At 41.9% G+C, this 25400-nt stretch overlaps 1 long non-coding RNA gene across 1 annotated transcript; it reads right to left on the bottom strand.

Annotated features, from left to right (window-relative positions):
- Positions 1 to 13985: 13985 nt before the first annotated feature.
- LOC140702325 (uncharacterized) lies at positions 13986 to 21855 on the bottom strand. The gene is made up of 2 exons (XR_012081450.2): positions 21651 to 21855; positions 13986 to 18092 (listed from the first exon to the last, which is right to left on the bottom strand). It is a non-coding gene; the product is annotated as an uncharacterized LOC140702325 (long non-coding RNA).
- Between the last annotated feature and the right edge of the window lie 3545 nt (positions 21856 to 25400).

Here is a 25400-nt window from a genome sequence, read left to right as displayed (position 1 = left end):
TGCATTATTGTTAATTCTAACTTATGTCTCTTTCTTTGCTTTACCTTTTGGGCCCTACCTTAGGACAAAGGTGAATATAAAGGAATTAATCTAGGAGTGGGATTTTTTTTAATTTCTTGGACTCCAAATCCCATAATCCTGAGAATTCTACCAGACAGACAGATACCTTAATGTGGGTCACCTAGGAGAAAAGCCTAAACCCGAAAGCTCTGAACGTTAATGAAGCCTAGCTTCACCCACATTCCTGTTCAGAAAGAAAGCTCCCATCTAGCACTGGATGCTTGGGTGCATCTAGGCCTTAAAGACTTCCAGTTTAGACTTTTTTTTTCCAGGTGAGCCACATTTAGATGTCCGTAATGTGTCTGTCTTTCAGGTGGAACTCCCAGAATAGAGAATTATGGGATTTGAAGTCCAAGAATTTTTTTAAAAAATCTCATCACAAGTAGATGGATGGATGGATGGATGGATGGATGGATGGATGGATGGATGGATGGATGGATGGATGGATGGATGGATGGATGGATGGATGGATGGATGGATGGATGGATGGATGGATGGATAAGCCTCCTTCTTTATATGGTAATCACTTCATTTCCAAAAGTTGTGAGACAGACATGCTGTGGTTTGGGAAAACTAGCTCATTCAGCTGAGTCAGGCCCTGAATATCTGCCCAAAGTCCTGGCTTGCTAGTACCATTGAGCTCAGAAGCCAGCCGTAAAGGTACTGTGATGTGTTCCCCTCTTCCTCAAGCAATGGAGAGTTCTCAAGCTGGCGATCCCCAGCCACTGTTGGCTTATAATTCCCAGCATTCTTTGCCATTGATTATTTTGGTAGGGTTGCTTTGTAGAAGTTGTTGTTGTTTAGTCGTTTAGTCGTGTCCGACTCTTCGTGACCCCATGGACCAGAGCGCACCAGGCCCTCCTATCTTCCACTGCCTCCTGGGGTTTGGTCAAATTAATGTTGGTAGCTTCAATGACCCTGTCCAACCATCTCATCCTCTGTCGTCCCCTTCTCCTCTTGAATTCACACTTTCCCAACATCAGGGTCTTTTACAGGGACTTGTAGAAGTTAACCTCTAACAAAACCTGAGGACCTAAGGCTGTGGAGGACACTTAATGGTGTTATGATACACATATAATTTATTCTCCAGTTCAGAAGACACGTTCAGAGAAAGAAACAAATTAAATATTGCAGTCTTACGAGGCAGAGAAGCAGATGGCCAGGACAAGAGGCAGTGTTTGTACCCAGATGGGGCTTTCAGCTGCAATCTAAGGATTGACTACCTCTTTCTTTGTGTCTTTCTGTCTCAATGACAGATTCTCTTGTTCTCTTCCCTCTCTCTCATTTCATTTTCTGCAACATGTGAAACCCACCAGCCAGAACTAGGTTATAAAATAGTTGCTCAAAATATGCATACAACACACACACACAAAACCAGGGATTTGCTTTCTGTGTCAAAAACAGAGCTCAGACACAACAGAAATGAGAAATATAGGGTTATTTATTTGAAATAATAATGCAGTCATGTGATCTGTCTCTTTTTCCACCGTTTTGCCAAGGGATAATGGCTGGGGGGGATGCCTGGTGATGAGGATTGTTAGTGGCCCTACAACGCCTGCCATTGATAGGTGTGAAGGAGGACTGAAAGAGGAGAGTGTGCCATCTCCTCCAATGAAAGAAATTGAATATGTAAAACCGATGACCAGATAGGTGGGGTATAAATTAAAGAAACAAAATAAAATAATAAATTGTTGGGATCCTTCTTAACGTGCAGTGTCCAGAACTGGACACAGTACTTTAGATGAGGCCTAACCAGTGCTGAATAGAGGGAGACTAGTATCTCAAGAAAACCCCATGAGCAGAAACAAAAGAGTCCATGGAGTCATGAACAGTTGGATTAAACGACTACACAACAACAGTATCTCAAAAGGGTTTGGAGATTATAGTTCTGTTAATGCATCCTAAAATAACATCTGCCTTTTTTTTTGCAGCCATATTGCACGGTTGGCTCATATTCGGCTTTTGATCTACAAAAATTCCAAGATCCTTCTCACTCATATTTTTACAGAATTTCTTCATATCAGGAAAAAAAACAAAATTTAAAAAAATTAAATAAAGAAGACAAAAGCATTGTGGCATCTTAATGACTAACTGTTATGTTTTAAGGTGAGCATTTGTGGAGAAGACCATTTTCTCAGAATTTCTTGAGTGTATCTAGCCTCAATAGATGAGAATTCTTTTCTATGAAAAGTTTACCTAATTTGGCATAGGTTAACAAGCTCCTTTATAAAGTTTACATCTTATAACTGGGTTTTTTTTGTAGTTATTTTTTTAAAAATGCTGGAACCTAATGATTTGTTGCTAAAATGAAAGCCTGAGTCTCTCATTGATTTTACTTTTATTCCTTTGAAACAATATTGATCCTTAAAAAATGCATTTCAACACTTTGAAACTAGGACATAAAGCATTTTCCACACCATTGATTAATAGATACCATATATCATTTGGGCTTTTAATGAGACACTTTCTCTTCTATGAAACACCATATTAGGATAAAAAGATCCAATTTAGATTCTGTACCAGAGAACATAATCTAAAATATTTCCTCTCCATCTCAAGTCTCCAGGTACGTCCCACATTCAAAAGGTAAGTCATTCCATTGGTAGATCTAATAACAGCCACTTAAATGTATGAAGCCCACCAACATTTACTTCAATCTGTTATAGCTGATTTGGTATCATTAGCCTGAGCAGTAGTTCTGGAATCATTTTTGGTGCTACAAAACAAGCCAGATGGGAAACTGATTTTACAGACATATATGCTAAGATTAGAACATTGTGTGGGATTTAATACATCCTTTGCTAGTTTTTCTTTTTTCCCCTAAGTAGCTCGATAGCTAGCAATAGAACACAGCCTCCACCCATTTGCTAGAAAAGAGTTTCAATTTATGATTTATCAAGCTCAACTTTTTCTTGGATGCAAAGTAGTTTATTATTAGGCAATACAAAGTTGCAAGCCTTACACGGACTCAGTAAGTTTAACCAGTGGTTCTTAACCTTGGTAACTCAGCTGTTTTTGAACTGTAACTCCCAGAAACCCTGGCCAGCACAGCTGGTGGTGAAGGCTTCTGGGAGTTGCAGTCCAAAAACATCCGAGTAACCCAAGGTTAAGAACCACTGCTTGACGACATTGAGCAGTGATTTGTGGGTACAACTCACAGCTATCTTTCAGTAGCATTGCGAACTGGCAGAAAAAATATTGCTGGTGAAATGCTTCCAAACTAGGCCTAGAACGGAACTTTTAGGACCTGTAAAGCTTGCTCTAGAAAGAGAGGCTTAGAGGGTACCCAAGCATCTTCTTTGGGTTAGATTTTGATCCATACCTAAGAAGAATTATTGGCTTCATTTCCATTCATCGTGGCCATTTTTTAGCCTCTTCAAATTTATTTATTTATTTATTTGATTTGTACCCCACCCACTTGGTCTATAAGACCACTCAAAGCCCCTCTCAACATGCATACCCTTCCTGTTCCTTAAACTGGCAGTGGCATGAGAGACTGAAGCAAACTTAGGGAAGGACTGCAAGGAGAACAAATCTATCCATTCTAAAGGATATCAAGCCTGAGTGCTCCCTGGAAGGACAGATCCTGAAGCTGAGGCTCCAATACTTTGGTCATCTGATGAGAAGAGAAGACTCCCTGGAAAAGATCCTGATGTTGGGAAAGTGTGAAGGCAAGAGGGGAAGGGGACGGCAGAGAATGAGATGGTTGGACAATGTCATCAAAGCTGCCAAGATGAATTTGACCCGACTCTGAGAGGCAGTGGAAGACAGGAGGGCCTGGTGTGCTCTGGGGTCACGAAGAGTTGGACATGACTAAATGACTAAACAACAACAAACAAGCCAAAAGTAAGGTTTTGTTCATCATCTCTGTCATCTGGTTAAAATTATACCAAGGTACAGGGACCAATGAGAGCTATCATGATACCTAAGGCTGTACTAGGCCCCACAGCTGCATTAGAATCTGTGGGTCTCAAACCCTTGATTCTCCACAAGTTCTGAGATTCATTGCTGATCCTTGGTCATACCAACTGGGGCTTTTAGGAGTTGGTCCAAAACATCTGGAGGGCCAAAAAATGAGAACTATTGATCTACGCCTTCTTCTACAACTTTTGGAGGAACAAAAATTGAGAACTATTGATCTAGACCTTTCATCAGTTTTTGAGACGTGAAAGGAAGGGGAGTGCAATTGGCCAATGGGGCATGGGGTGGAGAAGTGTTTCTCACCAACTTGAATTTTTTCCCCATCTGAACATCCCCAAATCCAGAGAACCTGCCTCTCTATTGACAACCACCAGAGCACCAACACAGCCTGGCCTGTTATTTTAACTGGGGTTTGGTATGTCACAATCAGCATCCTCAAAACCACACAAAAGTAAACCAAACAGCAAACTATATGCTCATCTGATAGCCTCCTAAGAATTTCCCTGTTCTTAGTCTAGATCGCTTCTTCACTATGCAGTTGTAACAGTTTGATACCACTTTAACTTTCATGCCTTCACTGTACTGAAACCTGACATTTGCAGAGTGGTAAGGCAATAAGAATTCTCTGCTAAAGAGCTCAGGTCACTCCCTTGAACTGCAGTAGAGTAAACAAAGGAGTCCACCAGAAATCCCAGGATTCTTTCGAATGGAGCCATGACACTTATATATGTGTAGCATAGATGTTGTTATGTGATATAAAGTCTCTTCTGACTTAAGATGACCCTGTGACTCAGGGACCTTAAAAAGCTCCTACCATTAACACCTGTGCGCATGTCTTGCAAACCAATTGAGCAAATCCAACTCATGTCAGGTCTTCTTCTTTTTCTACTGCCCTCAATTCTTCTTAGCATTATTATCCTTTCCAGTGAGTCTTGCCTTATGATCTGTCCCAGGTGACATCCCCTGAGTTTAGTCATTTTAGTCCCTTACTAAAGAGTAAAGACTTGATTTGATATAGTGATGATGATGATGTGCCATCAAGTCAACCTCTGCCTCTAAATCTCATATTCATAGGCATCCTTCAGTCTCGAGAGACTATGGTAGCGTACTCTGCACAGAGGACTTCGAACAGCGTCTAGTGTTTTGACGCAGTATGCGAAGCCGGAGTGTCCTCTCCAGAGCACGAAGCCTGGGTAAAATAATATGGAGGATAGGCTGTTACCTAACAAGCAAATCCCCCCTCTCCATGTCACTGAGATAGTCCAATGGAAAGGCAAGAGCCAATACAACTGGTTCCAGCGACATCGCAGGAGTTGACAGAATGACACAAACTGCCCCCTGGTCTCCAGCTCCAGATTTTGCCTCGAGGTTAACTCCTGAAGCCTTTTCCATCAGTGGATGTAGCCACAAGGCAGTGGAGGTTTGAAATCAGAGTTTTCCTTCTCTTAGATGGGCTGCCTTCCGGGGCTGAGGAGTCCCACCTACCTGGTCTGTTCCCTCACAGCATGAAGGACGATGGCAGAGCCTCAGTGGGGGTTTGAAATCGGAGTTTTCCTTCTCTTAGATGGGCTGCCTTCCGGGGCTGAACAAGTCCCACCCCATCTAGAACCAACTTATTTGGTTTTCTGGTGGTCCATGATATGTGTAAGATTCCCCCCCCATCACATTCCAATTGAAGCATTTCCCCCCTCTATTCCCATATGGAAACCACCGGAGGGATCATATCTCTTATGGGCATTCATATGTTCCTTACCACCATGGCCAAGGAGATAACGTGTTAACTCTCCTCCTTATCCTCTAAGATTTTTGTAGCATCTGAAGTACTGTAAGGCACACACACACGCACGCACACACACACATACATGTTCCCTGTGTAAAGAGCTGCGTAGTCTCCATTGCTAAGCAGCCTTGGCTCATCCATAGAGCTCCTCAAATAATTATTTACATCTCAGCCTTTCTGAAATGCTAATCTGAATCATTACCAACCACTGAAAGGAAATGGAAGATAATTTCCTTTCATTACTTTGTAGAAATACAGGAGGGTTCTTTTTTTCACTCTCCATCTTTTCCATCTTCTTTTATGAGCCATTGTTTCTGAGATCAAAGGAAGCCACGGAGTTTTGCAGGTGGCCACTTATACCTTTTGAAGTTTTATTTCCCCTCTTTTAAAAAGGAACATGGGGTACATTTGCAAACCAACACTTCTGTTTTGCTTTGATTTTTGAAAGCTGCAGCTGGGCTTGATTTTGGGGGTGGGTGGGTGGGGGAGAAATGACCTAGAAAAAAAAGCCTAAGGATGGTAATGGTGGTATTGATGCCAGAAAGAAGAAAGGACACAGACTAAAGTGTAGGAGGAGGTCATGTGAGAAGCTTGATTTTTAATTTAGTTTTAAAAACTGGGGAGAAGATTTAGAACAAAGGCACACTGAAGGCAGGCTGATTGTGAAACAGACCCTTGTGTTCCTTTGTTGTCGTTGTTTAGTCATTAAGTCATGTCCGACTCTCCGTGACCCCATGGACCAGAGCACGCCAGGCCCTCCTGTCTTCCACTGCCTCCCGGAGTTGGGTCAAATTCATGTTGGTCGCTTCGATGACACTTTCCAACCATCTCGTCCTCTGTTGTCCCCTTCTCCTCTTGCCTTCACACTTTCCCAACATCAGGGCCTTTTCCAGTCTTCTCTTCTCATGAGATGGCCAAAGGATTGGAGCCTCAGCTTCAGGATCTGTCCTTCCAGTGAGCACTCAGATTTGATTTCCCTAATCGGATTCAAATCTAGCTGGGGAGTTGTGGGAATTATAGTCCAAGAAAGGTACCTTTCCCAATCTAGCATGCATCACGGCAATGTTGGTTACTTCTTGTCACTTCCCAGCAACTGGAACTGGTACCTTGTATTTTTGGAATAACAGAAGTCCACAGAAGTCTGCTGGAATTACCCCAACTACAGTAGCTCTAATGCTAACTACAGAGGCTAGCTCCTCCCTCTTATTTCTTCATCAGCTGTAAGTTTTATCAAACTCCTGAGAGGGCTTTTTAGAGGGCCAAAGGCTGGGGCAATTCCAGCCGATTTCTGGGGTTTGTGGCTCAAAAACCACAAAAAAACCCCCACCTGTAATCATGACTACTGCACTATGCATTGAGAACAGCTGTTCTCCATGGATTATTTTCACTCCATCACTACACCTTGTGGAACAGAGGCTGCCAGTTTGCAAGGTATTGTCTAAGGGAATTGCAGTGCATCTCTGGCTCTCCAGGCCTGGAGATAAATCTGAAGTCAGATTTCTTAAAATGAAGTAACTTTAAAATCTGGTTGCTCCTTGCCATCCAGTCCCAACTAGCATTGGAGCCTGCAGTCCAGCACAAATGCTGTGGGTATGTACCTTGCTCTGTACAGCATCAGCACACAAACACAAAATGATTTAATTTCTTGTCTATAACCTTTCTTGTCTATAATTTCTTGTCTATAAAAGGTCATCTCATGAGAAGAGAAGACCCCCCTGGAAAAGACCCTGACGCTGGGAAAGTGTGAGGGCAAGAGGAGAAGGGGATGACAGAGGACGAGATGGTTGGACAGTGTCATTGAAGCGACCAGCATGAATTTGACACAACTCTGGGAGGCAGTGGAAGACAGGAGGGCCTGGCGTGCTCTGGTCCATGGGGTCACGAAGAGTTGGACACGACGACTAAACAACAACAATGACAATAAAAGGCACAATCGAAAAGCAGATTACATCTCCAAAACGCATCAGGAAACAGGAAAAAGCATCACAGCTTTGAGCAAGCTTTAGCCTTTAACATATCCAGACATACATGAAAAATATTAGATTTTTTTTCACCCAAGCCATTGTGATTTGCATCTATGGAGAAAAATGCACGATCTCTCCATGTTGCTGTGTTGCTATGTCTCCTGCCTACTGCTTGCTTCCTCTGTCCAATGCTGGATATCTGTGTTGTTGGTATCCCTGTGGCTGTCCCTTGCTTCACTACTGAATGGCGCTAATACTCATTTCTGGACATTAACCTGCCTCTGGTATATTTTCAGTTAACCAGGGACAAAGAGATCCGATATATTTTTGTTTATTTTCAGCTGAAAAGAAGCAAAAGTAAGTGGATGCAACTCTGTCCACCAGAACAAGCGGAGGAGAGGCGTAAGGTGCCTATATAGAATATACATTTTATAAGTTCAGATGAAAAGGAGGGAGGAAAAGGAGGGTTCGCTGGCGGCTAGGCTCTTGGCCATAACTCTTCTCTCCCGTCTAAGCGCTAGGTACCAAGGTCTTCTTATGTGTAAGCAAGGACAAATTCCCAATTAAAACCAGTTACTTGCAAGCAAAGGATTGCAGGCAGCTTTCCTCCTTTATCTAGTTCTGTCTGCTAAGCAGAAACCTGATATAATAGGTTACACATTCATGTAGCAAAGTAAATTACAGAGAGAAGGTGGCTGCTAAGTTATTCTTTTATATAAATGTGTTCAATTGACTGCTTCACTCTATTTATATTTCTTTCACTAGTTTTTCATTTCAGCTGCCAAAAATTTAGGCCTCCTGGTGGAACAAACAGATACTAGACCAGCGCCTTAACTTTTCTATAGAAATCTACATTGTTCTTGCTAAGACAGCAAAATCGTAAGGAAACAGGCCGCTATGGGAGCAATTTGCCTCCATATCGACCTCATTGGGTATGACTTTTCTAAGTAAGCGAAATGCTTATAAATAAATCAGAGAGGTATCGATGTACTGTAAGTGCATCAAAGTGCTCTAGCCATTTCATAATCCCTGCAATGTTTTGGTTTCTCTTTTCAGAATTTAAATGTCTGTGCTCAAGTATTAGCCTGCTAGGAACGAGATCTTTTAGTTTGAGATGTTCAAGCCGCAGTTTGTTAAACACAATGCATACTTGCAGGGTTGTTTTTTTTTTTTTTACTCCCTTTATTTTTTTTAACATTCTGTGCATAAGGGTAAAGGTAAAGGTTCCCCTTGACATTTAGTCCAGTTGTGTCCAACTCTAGGGCTCGGTGCTCATCCCCGTTTCCAAGCCGTAGAACCAGCGTTTGTCCGAAGACCGTTTCCATGGTCACGTGGCCGGCGCGACTAGACACGGAACGCCGTGACCTTCCCACCGAGGTGGTACCTATTTATCGACTCACATTTTTACATGCTTTCAAACTGCTAGATTGGCAGGAGCTGGGACAAGCGACAGGAGCTCACTCCATCACGTGGATTCGATCTTACGACCGCTGGTCTTCTGACCTTGCAGCACAGAGGCTTCTGTGGTTTAACCCGCAGCGCCCCCACATCCCTAACATTGTTTTTACATCTACAGTAATTGCTTATTTGTGCTTTGAACCTTTTATTCTCTTTTTAAGAATAAATCTGTTCTTGGTTTACCACATCCCTCCTGTGCATACCTGTTTTCAAATGCTAACAGGACTGTCCATCCTGTTCTTGCACATTTTCCAGCTCTAACATGTATATGTTTAAGATGCAGTGATGACACTAGTGTTATAAGCAAGGGAAATGTGCCAAAACGAGATGAATTTCTCGACTGAAAAACCTGAGACTGGCCCAGATGCAATGCTACAGAATTGCTTAGAGCGGCCATACGTAGAGTCAGCATCATTGTGATGATGTCCAATGTACGATACAAGAGGAACAGAAGCAACAGCAACTAATGGAATGTAGCCGCTGTACTCCTCTGACTCTCTCTGCAAGTTCCTAGACCAAATAAAAAAAAAAATTCAAATGAAACACCAAACCATGCATCAGTTCTCAGCTAAAATTGATCAGCAGCACTTTGACTGCCTTGCCCTTAATGCCTTATACTCGTATACACCATAAATGTAGTTCTGTTCTGCAAGGATAAGAGCAAATGAATTTGATCTGGAGTTGATCTAGTGTGCTTTGCAGATTTATCTTTAACTTTGCTAATTAGGGTTTGTTTGTTTTGTCTTATCAGCCCTCTACCTTGCAGGGGTATTGAGAGGGTCACCTGGGACTCGAGACAACAGGGCTCAACAATTTTATTTTCCTTACCAAGGATTTCTTCCCCCTGCGCATTGCCGTGTCACTGGGATTTTATGTAATACAACCCTTTTGAACATTAAGCAAACTGCTTGTAATCCAATTAATTTAGTCCCTATTTAAGTCTTTCCACTGTGCTTGTTTTTTTTTTTTTTTTTTTTGAGGAGTTAGGATTTTGGAAACATGTTTTTGACATAGGATAATTAATATCCGCCTGCACAGGTAATGTCCTTCATCGGTGAACGAGGACACTCAGGAGTGCAGGATTGGTTTTATTATTTATATATTTATAGCTATTTATTTAAACTATTTCTCGCTTCCTCCCATCTTTTTTAAAATAAAATATTCTACAACAAATTGACCAAGATGCAACAGGAATTCAGTGTTTTTTTTGCAAATCCTTTCAGAAACAGACCTGGTCTACACCTCCTGTGCAAATGTACATATTGTTACAGTATTACTGTTGATTATGAAGAGCATGACTGATGTACTACCATTTTGTATTACACTATCATTTTATATAAACTTTAGCTGCTTAAGCTTGCAGACATAATATCAATAACAGGATGCATGAGCTGAATGGCATATACACAGGAAAGATAAGTAGGTTGCAGGCGTGTAGATAAACAGGAAAACCACGGGCTAGTGGTAAAGGATGGGTTCAAGTGTAGAGAGTGATGTTAAGGATATCAGTATGTCTGAAATCAAACTGCTGGGCGCGACACTCCTTGCCTGCGTGCAGAGGATTGTCCACCCGGCTCCTTTACTCAGCTGAATAAAAGAGATTGAAACTGATCTCTCATCCGGGTTTCAACAACCATCAGATCCAGGCTGTGAAAGCCTTCAAGAATACATCAGTCGGTGGATCTTTTTAGATGAGTACCTAGCCACACCAACTTGTTGCTGTTAATGGGTAGGGATTATGGATTATGAGGGTTGGAGTGTAAAACATTCCAGGGGGGCCAGACTGATTGTCGCTGTGATGAAAGAAATACAAATATATTTCAGGCCTGCAAGAAGAAAAAGAATGTCATTGTGGGCACTTAAAGAACACCATATAGTTCAGTAAAAAAGAAAAGAAAAAATCCTGTGTGTGTTTTTTTTACCATAATTATATCATCTGAGAATAAGGAAGGAAATTTCATTTAGAATACGTGTTCTTTTGGAGAGAAAATTATTTACCAAAACCAAAGTCTATGGCTTAGGTTTATTTGTGTCATGTTTAAATATTATACTTCTGGATTTAAAATTTCCTTTTATGAAGAGTTAGAAAGAATACGTGAGTTTAAATTGCACACACCCCCTCTGCATTTCTCATTTTCCTCACCCAGTTTGTTTTTATTGCATTCATGTGCTTTTTGAAGGGTTTTGAGATCGGCTTAATTCCACACACACCGTTAAGCTTATGCAAGATATTTGTTACTGCTGCTCTTTTAATAAGGGTTGTTGGTTTTTGCAGGTTGCGGTTGCTATGCCATCTGATTGTTTCAAACTGTTCTTGTAACATTGCTTCTTGTGGTGATTTCAGGTTATGGTATGCAGAGAGAGGCTGTTGGATTAAAGACGCCTTAATCCTGTAAATTTAGTGAGTTAATGATTAACGAGGAGTGTATTAGGTTATGTTGGAGCCTGAGCGAGATGGAATTTGGCTGTGTGGGTGTGTGCTATATACAACTTTCCTTTCCAAAAAGGAAAGCCAACAGGTCACTAGGAATTTTATGGCTATAGGAAACAGAGAGAGAGAGATAGTGCAAAGCATTTATTCATTGTGTCTTCTCTAGGGCCAAGAGGCATGTATTAATGAGGACAGGGCACCCACTTGCAAGTTCTCTTGGCTGTCAATAACTGTCAAATAAGATTTATTACTCCTCTTATAGGCATTTATTGGAAGACACATGCTGTTTTGGCCTTGCATTATTATGAGCCCGTATGGCAGAAATCTATTACTTTTTTTAAAAAAATATGTATCACGTTAAATGCAATCATTATCTCATTGCAGAAGGGTGAAGCAAAGGAGAAACTTGGAGTTAAGGTAGTGGCAGGACAAAGAACAGATCACATCTCAACCAAGTTTGAAAAGTAAACAGGGTTACGCCTGGCTAGTACTTGGCAACAGGGATCTTTTCAGGTAAGAGCCAGAAAAGAATCTTACCTGAAAAATTGGACAGCTGCTGCCATTAAGAGTTGACAATACTGGGCTTGATGGCTCAACAGTCAACAGTTCATTAGTATACTCTTGTGGAAAAGATCTTTACGGAAGCACTCACTGACTTGTGTGATGGTATCACGCTACAGTATGCTACATAGTGATGACATGGTCTTATTGGCTGACAATTTAGATGATCTGGAAGGGGTTGCTTAGTAAGTCCAATGAACTAAATAATGAGCGTGGTCTAACGATAAATGTGAAGGAAATCATGTTTGTGGTAATTAATAAATATTAAACAGCCCAGGAAATGCAGCTAAATATCCAAAATGTATGCTAGGAGCTTGTTGACAAATGTCAGTATCTTTGAATTTGGTTGAAGGAACTGTGGGATCATTACACAATAAAAGTTAGAATAGAGTGGGCTTCCATAAGATAAAAAATGGAATGTGTGTGGAACAAACATAATTATGGCTTTGATAATGCACACACACTGTAATGTGATACATATTCTCAGTTTTGCCTCTTGCATGGAATTGTGACTTTAATACAAATAGTTGAAAAAGAAACCATGGTAATCTGAAATGTGGATTTTTATAGGATGGTAAGATTTTCTTAAAATCAAAAGTCTGATTGACAAAGATTCATTAAAGCAAATAAATAAAAACAAAATATAATAAAATAAACACAAGGCAGAAGGCTAAAATACTTTGGTCATATAATATGAAGGAAAAGTACATATTGTCATAACTCGTCATTCAAGGTGAAATATATGGGGAAAGAAGTAGAGCAGTGGTTCCTGAATTTGGGCCCCCAGATGTTCTTGTACTACAACTCCAAGAAGCCTTCACCACTAGCTGTTCTGGCCAGGATTTCTGAGAGTTGTAATCCAAGAACATCTGAGGAGCCAAAATTGGGAACTACTAAAGTAGAGGAAGGGGAAGAATGTATTGGCTAAAAGATATTAGTGACTGCTTCAGTTATGTTACAGCATCACTATCCAGATCTGCTAGTCCAAAGTAAGAATAATAAAAATACTTATGTACTATCAAATCAATTCTTACTTGTGGCAGCCTTTTCCAATGTTTTCTAGGAACAGAGTTTTTGAGGAACAGAGTGCTCACTGGAAGGACAGATCCTGAAGCTGAGGCTCCAATACTTTGGCCATCTCATGAGAAGACTCCCTGGAAAAGACCCTGATGTTGGGAAAGTGTGAAGGCAAGAGGAGAAGGGGACGACAGAGGATGGGATGGTTGGACAGTGTCATTGAAGCGACCAACGTGAATTTGACCCAACTCCAGGAGGCAGTGGAAGACAGGAGGGCCTGGCGTGCTCTGGTCCATGGGGTCACGAAGAGTCGGACATGACTAAATGACTAAACAACAACAACAGGAATAGAGTACTCAGAAGTGATTTACCATTCCCTTCCTCTTCTGGGGTTGCGCTGGGACTGTGCTGCTTGCCCAATGCTACACAGACTGACTCTTTTTCCGGGAGGTGAATTGAACTCCCAAACTCTGGCCAGAGGCTGGCTCATTGAACTATCCAGCCATCTAAGGTCAGAATAGCCAGTGATAGGTTGTCATATACTTTGTCTCTTAGCAAAACACACAAATCCCCAGTAGTCATGGAATACATGTTTCTAACTAAACCCAAGATCACTAACATATCGAAAAGAAGCAATATGTTTGGGTTCTCCAGGACTTGTCTTCGGGCTAGGGGGTATGGGAAGAAAAAGAGGGAGAGCTCAAAGAACCCTGTCCGGATGTTCTGTGGCCATCATCATTGCAAGCAGACAGGCTTCAGAGATAGAGACTGCAGAGCCTTGATAGAACACAGAGCTGTTGTGGGGTTCTGTCAAGTAGCTTCACTCTCTGCAGACAGAAATGACAGGCTGTGAAACCGGGATCTCTCCATCGCTCTTGTCAGAGACACACAGGGCGCTTGAACTGACTTAGAGCAGATACACAGAAAAGCATGACAGTCTTTGTTCTGCGCTGTCAAGTCAGAAATGACTTATAGTGATCCTAATAGGGCTTTCAAGGTTAAGCGAGATACCTAAGGAGTGGGTTTATCGTTCCCTCCCATGGCCCAGTGGGGATTTGTTGACAATTCCCGGATTCTTAAATCCTAGTCCATCACTCTGTTCACTACACCACACCGGGGAGGACAGTCTTTAGGTAGGTGAAATCGGCAGCGTTAGTGAGATAATATAATCCTAACTTCTGCTGATGAAATTCAATGCAATATAGTGGAGAGAGTCTTGGAAAGGACTCAGAAGCACTGAGTTAAAAATCTCTGCTCTCCGGTGGGTGGCGATGACAAACCTCTCTTTGAACTTATCGCATACCTCAAAAATGTTATTAGAGCTGCCCTAATTTGGAAGCAATCTGATGGCAAATAAAAACCATAAAGTCTTGTTGCATGTGAAAAGCCCCGAGGAGTAATCCTCAGAATTTGAAGGTGAGGAGATGGCTCCAGATCTGAAAGATGTATAAGAGTGTATTGAGCTTTCTTCCTTAAGTGGGGCAATCACTAGTTCATCAGAAGCATTTCTGAGCGCCTTGGTGTACTGCTGAGCCTTTCTCAAGTGTGAGAAAGTAAAATGTACAGATTTGTCATCCCCTGTCCTCTCATATAAGCTCAGAAGACTGAACTAGATGACCATGACCCGCTTTTAGAGGGGGTGCTTGACTAGAATCCCAACACAGAGTTAGCTTGCATAACTTGGCTCATTGTTTAGTACTGTAATAATTATACAGGTTCTTTCCGCTGTCCTCCAGTCTCCCAAGTTGATCTATGGAGACATGGGTTAACTTCATTTGATAATACCATATGATGTCCTTGATGTGCATGTTATTTTGGTGTAATGGGTATCGTTGTTTTTGTATAGTGTATTTTTGTTTACATGAATTTTTAAAAGGGGGTGCTTTATATCTGTTTGTCAAAATAAAATGTGTTATCCTCACCTTCTTCTGTTGCATTTAATGTGTCTTGTGGTAGGTCATTGAGAGGTAAACATGGGCTTAATTTGCAAATCTGCTTACTCTGGAATCCCTGTTATAGGAGGGAAAATGCCTTAATTGGAGGAAACATGCAATCCCACAAATGCCTGGTTTGACCAGCAGCCAGAAGCCTTTACTATCAACTGGTACCCAGTTCTAAAAATGAGAGAGAGCTGGGATGGAAATGCTAGTTTATGGAAAACACTTGAATTTGAGTTGAGATTCTTGATGGAAGTATTCGTTTTGTGTCTCCTGAGACTGCCATAGGACAAAGCACGTCTTGGAAATTCACTCTTTTGTGAGTGTGCTTTAGAGGAATCAAATGCATACAAAACCACATGTAGTTTTAACGCCAATGGCTAAAAATGACTGAAAAAATAAATAAAGGGTGACTTCAGTTTCATGACACACGGAGAAACCCCTCCAGGTTGTAGTCTAAAAGCTAAAGGAGTGGTGAAGCTTGCAATGTGCTTTGGGAAAATCCAATGCATATGAAAACACATGTATTTCTTAGCCAAGGGCTAAAAATGACTGAAAAATAAATAAAGGGTGACTCCAGTCTCATGAGACACAGAGAATCCCCTCCAGGTTTTCATCTCAAACCACTATGTGCTGAATATGGGTGGCGGCATTCAGGGCTATACATAACTCCTATGACATTCAGTTTAAAACTCTAAGTAGATTCACTGCCCCTTCAAGCTGAACATCCCAGTTTCCATACAATATATAATAACACATACTTCATAAGAAGTGAAATGTGACTTTCCACGTGGAAGGGGAAAATAACATCTGGCATCCTGACGGGAAAGAAAGAAGATACGAGAATGCGATCTAGAGCAGTGGTCCCCAACCTTGGGCCTCCAGATGTTCTTGGACTTCAACTCCCAGAAATCCTGGCCAACAGAGGTGGTGGTGAAGACTTCCGGGAGTTGTAGTCCAAGAACATCTGGAGGCCCAAGGTTGGGGACCACTGATCTAGAGGAACATAGCTAGATCAGCCACTGTGACACAAAGGAGGAACATTTGTGTCACAGTGGTTAAACTGCAATCAAGACTCTGCTCATGAGTCTTGATTGCAGTATTGGGCTCAGGTAGATGGCTTGAGGCTGAACCAACCTTCCATCCTTCTGAGGTTGGTAAATTGAGTACCTCGCTCACTGGGCTGGGCTGGGAGCAACGTGTAGGCTGCATCATTAAATCATTAACTGCCCAGAGAGTGCAGTTAAGATCGAGATTGGGAATTTATAACATTTCTGTCTCTTTTTTTTCAGTATAAAACTTCACTGCAGAGTTACAGCCACTCCCTGGCAGAAAGATAAGGGCAGGAAGATACAGTGGAGGAAGCCCAATGAAAGCTTTCCATTTACGGATGAGGTATCTCATCTTGATGTGGCTACAACTTTGAAAACTACTTTTAAGTGTGTAAAGTGTCCGTCTGTAGAACTCCCAGAATGGAAATGCATGGGATTTATTGTAAATATTTTTTAAAAAGTTTCATTTGTTGTTGGGTTCACCAGTGCCCCCCCTCTGCAAAAGAGAGGAGCACTTTTGTGTTTCAAGATCCTGTCTCCTCCAGGGTGCACGTAATTGAATATACGTTAATATAGGGCCAATAATGAATTTTTAGGCCTTGACCCTTTCCAATGGAACATCCTCACGAGAACCCTAGGAAAGCAGAGTTAAGTGTACTCCAGGGCTGAGAAGCAACATGGATTCTAAATTAAACAAGTTGTTCAGCTTTTCAGACATTCACATTTTTGATAATCTGAAGCCTCATTACAGGTTTGCTAAGCCTCCGAACAATGCTTCCCAATGCTTCCCTTATTTTAATTATGAGATTAGGAAAATGTGAAGGAACTACAGAAGCAAATTAAGAAGAGCAGCCATACACTAGCAACCAAACTCCTTTGTATTCTCAGAATCAACTTCCTTTCTTTTCTATTTGCAAAAGGGGTGGGTGAGCTGTGAAGCAAAGTTGCTTTGTATTTGCTATGCTTCCCTTTGCTTTGAAGATCAGGCTAGAATTGAACTATCTTAGCTGAGTTTATCAGCCAAAGGGAACCAGGAATATAAATGAAAAGGAGATGGAATCCAACACCATTTCTTTTGACTAGAAAAACACATGGAAGTATATAAAGAACAGACATGTAAGAAGCTGCTCTTAGAAATTGTATATTGTGTTAATCAGAACCTAGTAAATTTACTTTGTTCCCACCAGATGCTGGTGGGCCAAAGTCTTAAAAAGTCACATTTTTATGTTTTGACATAAGTTGATATTTATTAAAGATACACATCAAGTAATATTGATATAACATATAACAGTAGTGAAAGAACTCTAAGAATGGAGCAGGTAAACAAAGAGGTCTGACCCAAGACATTTTACTAGATGTAGGACATCTGGGCATTGTAGCCCCAAAAGTAACTTTCTGAAGTTCTGAAAAGGCCCTTATCTTGAATCCTGGAAAACCATGGCCTGTCAGCCTATAGGAAATCTTGAATTAGAAAGAAAATCATGAAAGTGATATGAAGCAGTTTCCCTTGTTCATACTCTGATCTGAGGTGGCTTTCTTAAGTTTCTTTACTTCGGTGGGGGCTAGTCAAGACCTTCTCAGGGATGGGTTGTGTGTGGGAGACCATTCGAAATGCAGAGTTGTTGCATTGGCTCAGAAGATGGAAAATTTACTTTTGTACTACAATGCCCAGAATCCCCCAGTCAGTATGGCTACAACATTTCCAAGCTCTGGATCATTTACTCAACTCCCCGGCAGTGTTGATCCAGATAGTTCCCATGAGGGTAGTATGGACATGTAAAGAGAAATGCTGTGGGAGATCCAGATGTTTGAGTCAGGGTTGACTGGAGATTCTGAGTTTGTAAGTGCTACAGGGGACATCCGAGTTGTTGAACACTTGCTTCCAAACAGCTTCAGGACTTTGGAGAGTTCCTGTAAAGTTCAGAGTGAGAGAGAGTTCAATGTATTTACGAGAGAGTTCAGTTTTCTCATTCCCATGAATCTAGTGTCACCAGCAGCCCCTGCATTGAATGAATTGATGGAAAGGGAGAAAGAAAGGACTATTACGTATTAAATAGTCGCTTTCAAGATTCCGCAAGAAAAGGCTACACTCAAGCCCTAAGCATGGGCATCTGAGACACAAATTTCTCTTGAAACTTCTTTCAGTTTTTACTGTTGTCAGCTTCACATTCATATTCTAAAGCCTCTTTAGAAATCTCCCTAGGTAACAGCCTTTTAGTATCTGCAGAGTGTATCAGATCACTTCGGTTGTTTTTATATGGACATTGCTGTGATAGTCAGCATAAAATGTCAGCTGCTGCTGACACATTCAATGCAGTGGCCAAGGAGAGATCAACAGAACATTTTTTTTAAAAGAAGCCACTTGTTTCCGAACGACACTGTCTAAATCGGCGTGGGCAAAGTGTGCTATGCAAGGTCATATTGGCATCCCTTTAATGTCCCCTGTTTTTTTTTTTTTTAAAGAACACTTTGCAAAAAAATATGTCATTTTCTACTCCAGAAAGTTTCAATATGTAGCGGCTTTCCAATACAACAAGGTACACCACCTCCAGCCCACCTAAAAATCCAGTGCTCCTGACAAAACTCAGAGGAGACTCATTCATATTTTGAAACATTTTTCTTCATCCCCCCCCCCCGTGCTCATTTGGAGGGCTAGTGTGGCCCCAGTGAGCTCTGCTGGTGGACAATTGCTAGAAGTCCCCCAGAAGTTGTCCACTCAGTGGTTTAGGTAGCTGGTTGTGGAGCCAGAGTTTGGGAGTTCAGTTCCCTACTGCTGTGCCCCCTTTGCAGAGGCTAAAGTTCAATGACTCACGGGATCTCTTCCAGCTTGGCACTTCTAAGACTATTATTATTATTATTATTATTATTATTATTATTATTATTATTATTATTATTATTATTATTATTATTATTATTATTATTATTATTATTATTAATCAACTTCCATCAAACTGGTGCCCTCACCATGCTTTAGACTACAGCTGCCATCATCCCCAGCCAGCAACGGCATCCACACTTGCCTATTATTCCCATTGGCAGCCCTGTAGCTATGGAAGTGCAAGAATCCTACATCCCGCCTGTTTAAATCTTACATTTTTGTCTCTGAATCATCCTCCTTTCCCATCAACTTTGGTTTATATTTATTCAGTTTTACTTGTTTAAAATATTCTTACCCCATCTTTCTTCTTAAAAGGACCCAAGGCAGCTGTTCCATCAAATTGAGTGAGATTGGTCAGGAATAAATTTTTGGTCTAGCGTTGCTTGCTTTTCTTTTCATTTTTACCCCATCCCCTTCTCTGCTCATATTTTGTTCCATTTTAAAGGTGTTTTATTTTTCGTCCCCTGTAACTCTTCCTTCTGTACATGTGTCTGTCTACGTAAATAAGCACACAACATCACTGATACCACCTCAAATCTTCATTTCCCCCAGCCTAAGCCTGGTTACTTTTGGTGGGTCAAATGGAGCAAAGATGAAGTAGAACCATGGGTTTTATGCAAAAAAGTACGCACGAAAAGGTCCATCAGAGGTCACAAACTGGTGGGGTCAGGCGCACTGGGGAAGAGCAGAGGCACATTCCTGATTGTTTATCAGCAGGGAGAGAAATTCAATTAATTAATGGGTTCAGCCAAAACCAGCACTCGGAGTTAACTAGTTAGAGATACTGTAACTTGGAATTAACATTACAGGCAATGAGAGTGTTACCAAGTTACATTTAAAAAGAAGAATTAAGCTTTATATTCTGTATGTGTGTGTGCATTGATTAATGTTTTCTAATGAGGACTAGGAGCTCAATTCCCACTTTGCCTCCCAGGGGGAGAGCCCGCCTATGTGGCCTTAGGCAAGCTGTACAACCCTAGAAAAGAAGGAGCAAGTAGGAAAACTGTGGAAAGGGTAGCCATAAGGTGGAATCCATTTTACAGGATGAAGCAATATTATTAGTTACTATCAAAAGTTAGTTTTAAATGCATTTTACTGTATTTTAAGAGGAATTTTGACATGAATTTTTAAGTTTTGAGACTCTTTTATTCCCCTACGTCTATAAGTCTAACCGGAATGGCAAGACAGGTACTGTTTTACTGAATCAATTTTTAGAAGTACTTTTAAGGTGTAATATCACATTTGACCACTAAAGTGAACCAGACAATGGTGAAAATCCAGTTGCTTACTACAGCTGCTCTAGTGTACGCCCACTGGGGGATTTCGTGAGTCAATTGCTCCATAAGTCCAGTGATTGAAGTGGGCCCACTCCAACTAAGACTTACTATGCTAAAGAAAGTTGCAGTTATATTAGGCACAGATGAATCAATGGAAATTATGGAGGAGTTGACTCACCAAATCCTCATTGATTCAATGAGCCTGCTCCAGTGTCTTAGTTAGGAAGGAGGGGAAATCAGAACGGTATATCATGCAGGGACACTGCAGGCAGACCTGTCCATAAGGCGTTCACTTTGGCTTCATCAAGAAGACCCTTTGTGATTCCACATACCGTATTTTTCTGTGTACTGTATATACTTTTGTCTAAAATCTTTAGACTAAAAATTGAGGGTCGTCTTATATACGGAAGTAAGCTGAGGAGAAAAAAACAAGTGGAGGGGAAAGCAGGGATCAAAGTAATCCTGCAGGGTTTTGATCTCTGCTTTCCCCTCCACTTGCTAAGCCTTAGCAAAAGGAAAGCAGGGATCAAAGTGCTGCAGGATTGCTTTGATCCCTGCTTTCCCCTCTGCTTGCTAAGTCCCATGGGACTTAGCAAAAGGAGGGGGGAAGGATCAAAGCAATCCCATGGCTGTATAAGGGGGAAAAGGATTGCGCAGTCATGGAATTGCTTTGATCCCTGTCCCCCTTCTACAAAGGTAGAAAGCAGGGATCAAAGCCGTGCTGCAGCACTTTGATCCCTTTCCCCCTACATTTGCTAAGCCCCACTTAGATTTCTTAATTTTGGGTTAGAAAAGTGGGAGGTGTCTTATACATGGGGGCGTCTTATACACAGAAAATACGGTATGTGTCCTGGTGCACAGTGTGAATATGACTGGCAGCTGTGTATCCTTAAGCGTGCCATGCTTTTTAATATTTAAGAAAAAGTTTAGGAGAAAGTTTAAGAATTGGAGGGTGTTAACATATGCACCTGACTGAACCTGGATGGAGGGAATGGTGGCTTTGGCTCCTCTCCTCCCCACTTCCCTGCAGCTTGACCTGCAGATTTATCTGAGAAGGAGGTTGATGAGAAACAGAATTGATCCCTGAGCTGCGGTAGCTGCACACTGTGTGCCATTGACAAGCAGAAAGATTAATGAGAGAATGTGAGAGGAGTGTGTAGGAGGCTGTCTGTTGTTAGACATGATTAAGAAATTAAAAGCAGAAAGCTTTTGGCAGTGTACAGGCATTAAAGCAGAGAAGCCGAGAGTTCTGCAGGGGAAGCTCTGCTGCAACGGAACGGGCGCACGAGAAGGTGAAGGACGGGAGATACTCACTGGCTCCATTTTCTTGCATTTCTCCAAATCACACCTGTCGTTGCTTCCCATGGTCTGTAAAAGGAGATTTTCCACATCTAGGTAAGAAGACTGCCTAGGGCTGGGTGGATTTAGCCACGTGAACCTCTGATTATGCTTACAGCAATCCCGGTGGGTCTTTCAGGGAGATATTTAATGAGTAGTTTTACCAGCTTAGCTCCCCACTCTGTGCATTTTCATGGCCGAGCAGGATTTGAATCCATGTCTCCAGAGTCCTAGTTCATCATTCCATCTACTGCACCACACTGGACCCTTCAAAAGGGAGTGCCACATTGTGTCCTTGGTTGTCTAGGAATATAGGAAGCTTCTTTAAATTAAGTCAGACTGTTGTTCTGTCTAGTGTCCATTCCGACAGTTAGTGGACCTCCAGATTTTCCAATCCGGACTTTTTCAGAGCTCTCTCTGCAAATTCTGAGACTGAACCTGGGACCTTCTATATAGAAAGCATGTACGTATCCTGCAACCCAGATCATACCAATTTCATCTGATTTCGGAAGCGAATGAGGCCAAGTAAGGTAATTCCAAGAATCCATGTTTGGGGCTGGAAAGAGTCCAGGTTGAAACTCTGGAGAATACCTTGTAATCAAGGCTGACAATATAGGTAGACCAATGGTCTAAAGCAGGTTTCTATCTTCTCATAGCCTTTCCAAAATATGGCACCCAGCATTTCCTGGCAGTCTCCCATCTGAATACCAACCAAGCCCGACCCTGACCACCTTCCAAAATCAGATGAGACTGGGGTTTCCACATAAGTTTAGGTTAATATTAGACGTATAACCATTGTTGGTATACCACTAGCTGGCTGGTTCAGCGGTTTAGGTATCTGGGCGCACAGCGTGGGAGCTCAATTCTTCACTATGTGTCCTGTGAGAAAGCCCCACCGGTGTAGTCACGGACCAGCTGCACAGTCCCAGGACACCCTCAGAAGAGTAAACCACTTCTGAATGTTCTGTACCTAGAAAAACCTGGAATGAGATGCTATAAGTCAAAATCAACTTGACAGCACACAATTAATACTATTATTACTGTTGAGATATGAAGGGTCCTTTACTGGACCTAGTAATTCTTAGCGCAGTGTACTTTTCAGGTCTCTTCCAAAGTTCAACCCTTTTAAGAATCAGCTCCAGAGATAGAGACCTGTGAATGTACAGAAAAAACACTACAGATCCCTGGTTTCTTTGGCTGCCTCCCATCTAAATACTAAGTGCTAACCAGCCCCTGCTAATAATCAGACAAAATAGGATGTATTCAGGGATGGAAGGTGGCTCTATCAGCAGCTTCTGCCTGGGGAGTAATGGGGCACAGTCTGACTTTGCACTGCCTTTATCCAACCTTCTTCTGTCTTTTTCTTGGAAGTGGCAGAGGGCTTCTTTGTACGTGCATGAAGAAATTCAACTCTTCAAAAAACCTCTGGTTTATGAATGGGGGAATATTCTGCTTCTTTACCCATGATTCAAAAGCTAGGAAATGGACCAATATTGATGCACAGTATCATGCCTGTGTTGACAGCAGGAAAAGGGATGCCAAGCGTTACATAGCAAAGGGCATCCTGAATGTTGGCCACACTCATAGCAGCAGTCAAGATGGTCTACAGGATACCTTCTTCCGCTCAGTGCCATTCATAAAGTGACACCACACACGGGGAAATCCCTGAAGCTGACTCTCTTTTTCATCAGTTAACCACTTACTCTCCCAAGCACAAAGCAATGGTCAGGGCTGTTTTTCGACAAGTGTGAAGAATACCTGCCTGTATGTACTGTATGAATATCTGATTCTACTTTTGGCTCTGATCACAGTTGGTTGCTGTATCTTTCACTCCATCAACCACAATGAACACCATGAGCTGCTACTGGGGCCTCTTTTGGCCTTGTCTCCCCCTGCATCCAGAGTGCATCTTAGGTTTGTTTGTTGGTTATGATGGTCTTGCCAGAAAGATTTACCTGCTGTCTCTGTCATTTTTTGTAGCCTTTTCTCATTTCTTGAACTGAACATGCAATGGATACGGGCAATGGTGCCAGCTTTGTGGAAGCATCTCTCTGGCCCTGGGGTACTGTGAGTTCAGGATGGCTTTCTCAGGTCATTAATTTTTTTAAGGTAGCATTTTTATCTCCGTTAGGGGGGGGAAAGGCTTTTTGCATTCCCTTATTAACTCTTGACCCAAAATGCAGTAATGCTTAAATTAAAAGCCACAGAGAGAAATACAGGGAGCTTGACATCTGGATGGACCATTTCAGAGCATTAACCGAGACACTCATAAAATCTTTTGAAACAAAAAGTCAAATGGCCGGCTACTCCCCCCCCACCCCATTCACTACTTACCATGCAAACAATTTGCTGTGATCTCCGGCCATCTTGATGGGGAACCCTTTAAACCTCAGTAATTAGCTGCAGTCTTGATGGTCAACGACAATTACTTTCTGTCCACCAGGAAAGGTTCATCTTCCAGCACTGGCTTTAATTATTCTGTTGTGGCTGATTGACTAGCGGATCATTAAAGTGTTCCTATGTTATACAGTATAACAGAGTGGGCAGGTTTAATGTAAATCTGGTTCCCTCACGGTTGGCTTCCTTCTAAAAATAACTGGATTCGTACCAAGCCACGGATTCGGTTTTATGGTAAGACATGTTCCTGGCGCAAAATTAACCCCCTAAAAACACCCCAACAGCTTTTATTTACAGAACAAATAAAAAAACACACACAAGATTTCTCAGTTAGAGTGAACCTGTTGTTCATGGGCTATTTCAAACTGTTACTTATGTGCTGAGCCTTGGTAGGGAAGCAAATACCTTTCAGTCTTAATTCTGTTAATTTTTTTTCTAAACCCCACTTACATTTTCCTCTCATTGTCCCATCAGGTTTTGAGACTATTGCCCTCCTCTCCATGCAGTCCTCTTTTATTACCTCATTTTCCTAAGGTTTACAGTTTTCAACACGTTTTTCAGTATATGCTTCTTTGTTAGTATGTCTTCAAAGATTAACATTTACCTGCAAGTAATAACAAAAGGAAACAGAAAAAAGGACCTGTCAGTTATGATTTATTCCCGGTAAGATGTAATAGAGAGCAAAGCTCTTGCTTTTACTTATAGATGATGAAGTCAACGTAACATTAGAAATGGAATGGGCAGCTTGTCTGTGGAAAGGGGGCCTCATCCTGAGGTTTTCAGAGACTGCCCGTCTGCTCTATATTGGCTATTCACGAGCCATCACTTAAAGGCTTGGTTTCCTTAGAGCACAGGTTTAATTTGGAAGTCAAATTGCCCAGGTTCAGACCTCTGAAGAAATCATATTGTGGAAGGAAGAACTGGCTATTGCCTTCTAAATGTCAGCTGAATGTCTCATTTGCATTGACTCGTAGTCTCACTGATCATGAATTAGTCACCTTTTTGGAGGGGGAGGCCCTCTCATGTGGCTTCCATTTTCCCATTCGCCATTGAGTGTCATCCCCATCCATGAGAAAGGCTCCTGCTCCCCACCACAGCCGGAACGGAAAGGTGTGACCATGACAACAAGGCTGCGTGTTCAGACAGGGACCGAGGGCATGGGGCAAACTGGCCTGCCCATCGGCCTGGAACTCTTCCTCACCTCACCTATCAACCCATGCAGCAGTGCCCCTGGATGTCCGCAAGCCACTCCGTGGCTTGGGTTTGGAGCTGGGCCTTCGATCCATGCCTTCTCCCACCAGGATAGCTCCAGAGAAGAGACTGACATTG

This window comes from Pogona vitticeps, chromosome 11 (genome assembly GCF_051106095.1).
Source record: "Pogona vitticeps strain Pit_001003342236 chromosome 11, PviZW2.1, whole genome shotgun sequence".
Lineage (NCBI taxonomy): Eukaryota > Metazoa > Chordata > Lepidosauria > Squamata > Agamidae > Pogona > Pogona vitticeps.
This window is presented reverse-complemented; position numbering and strand designations above follow the sequence as displayed.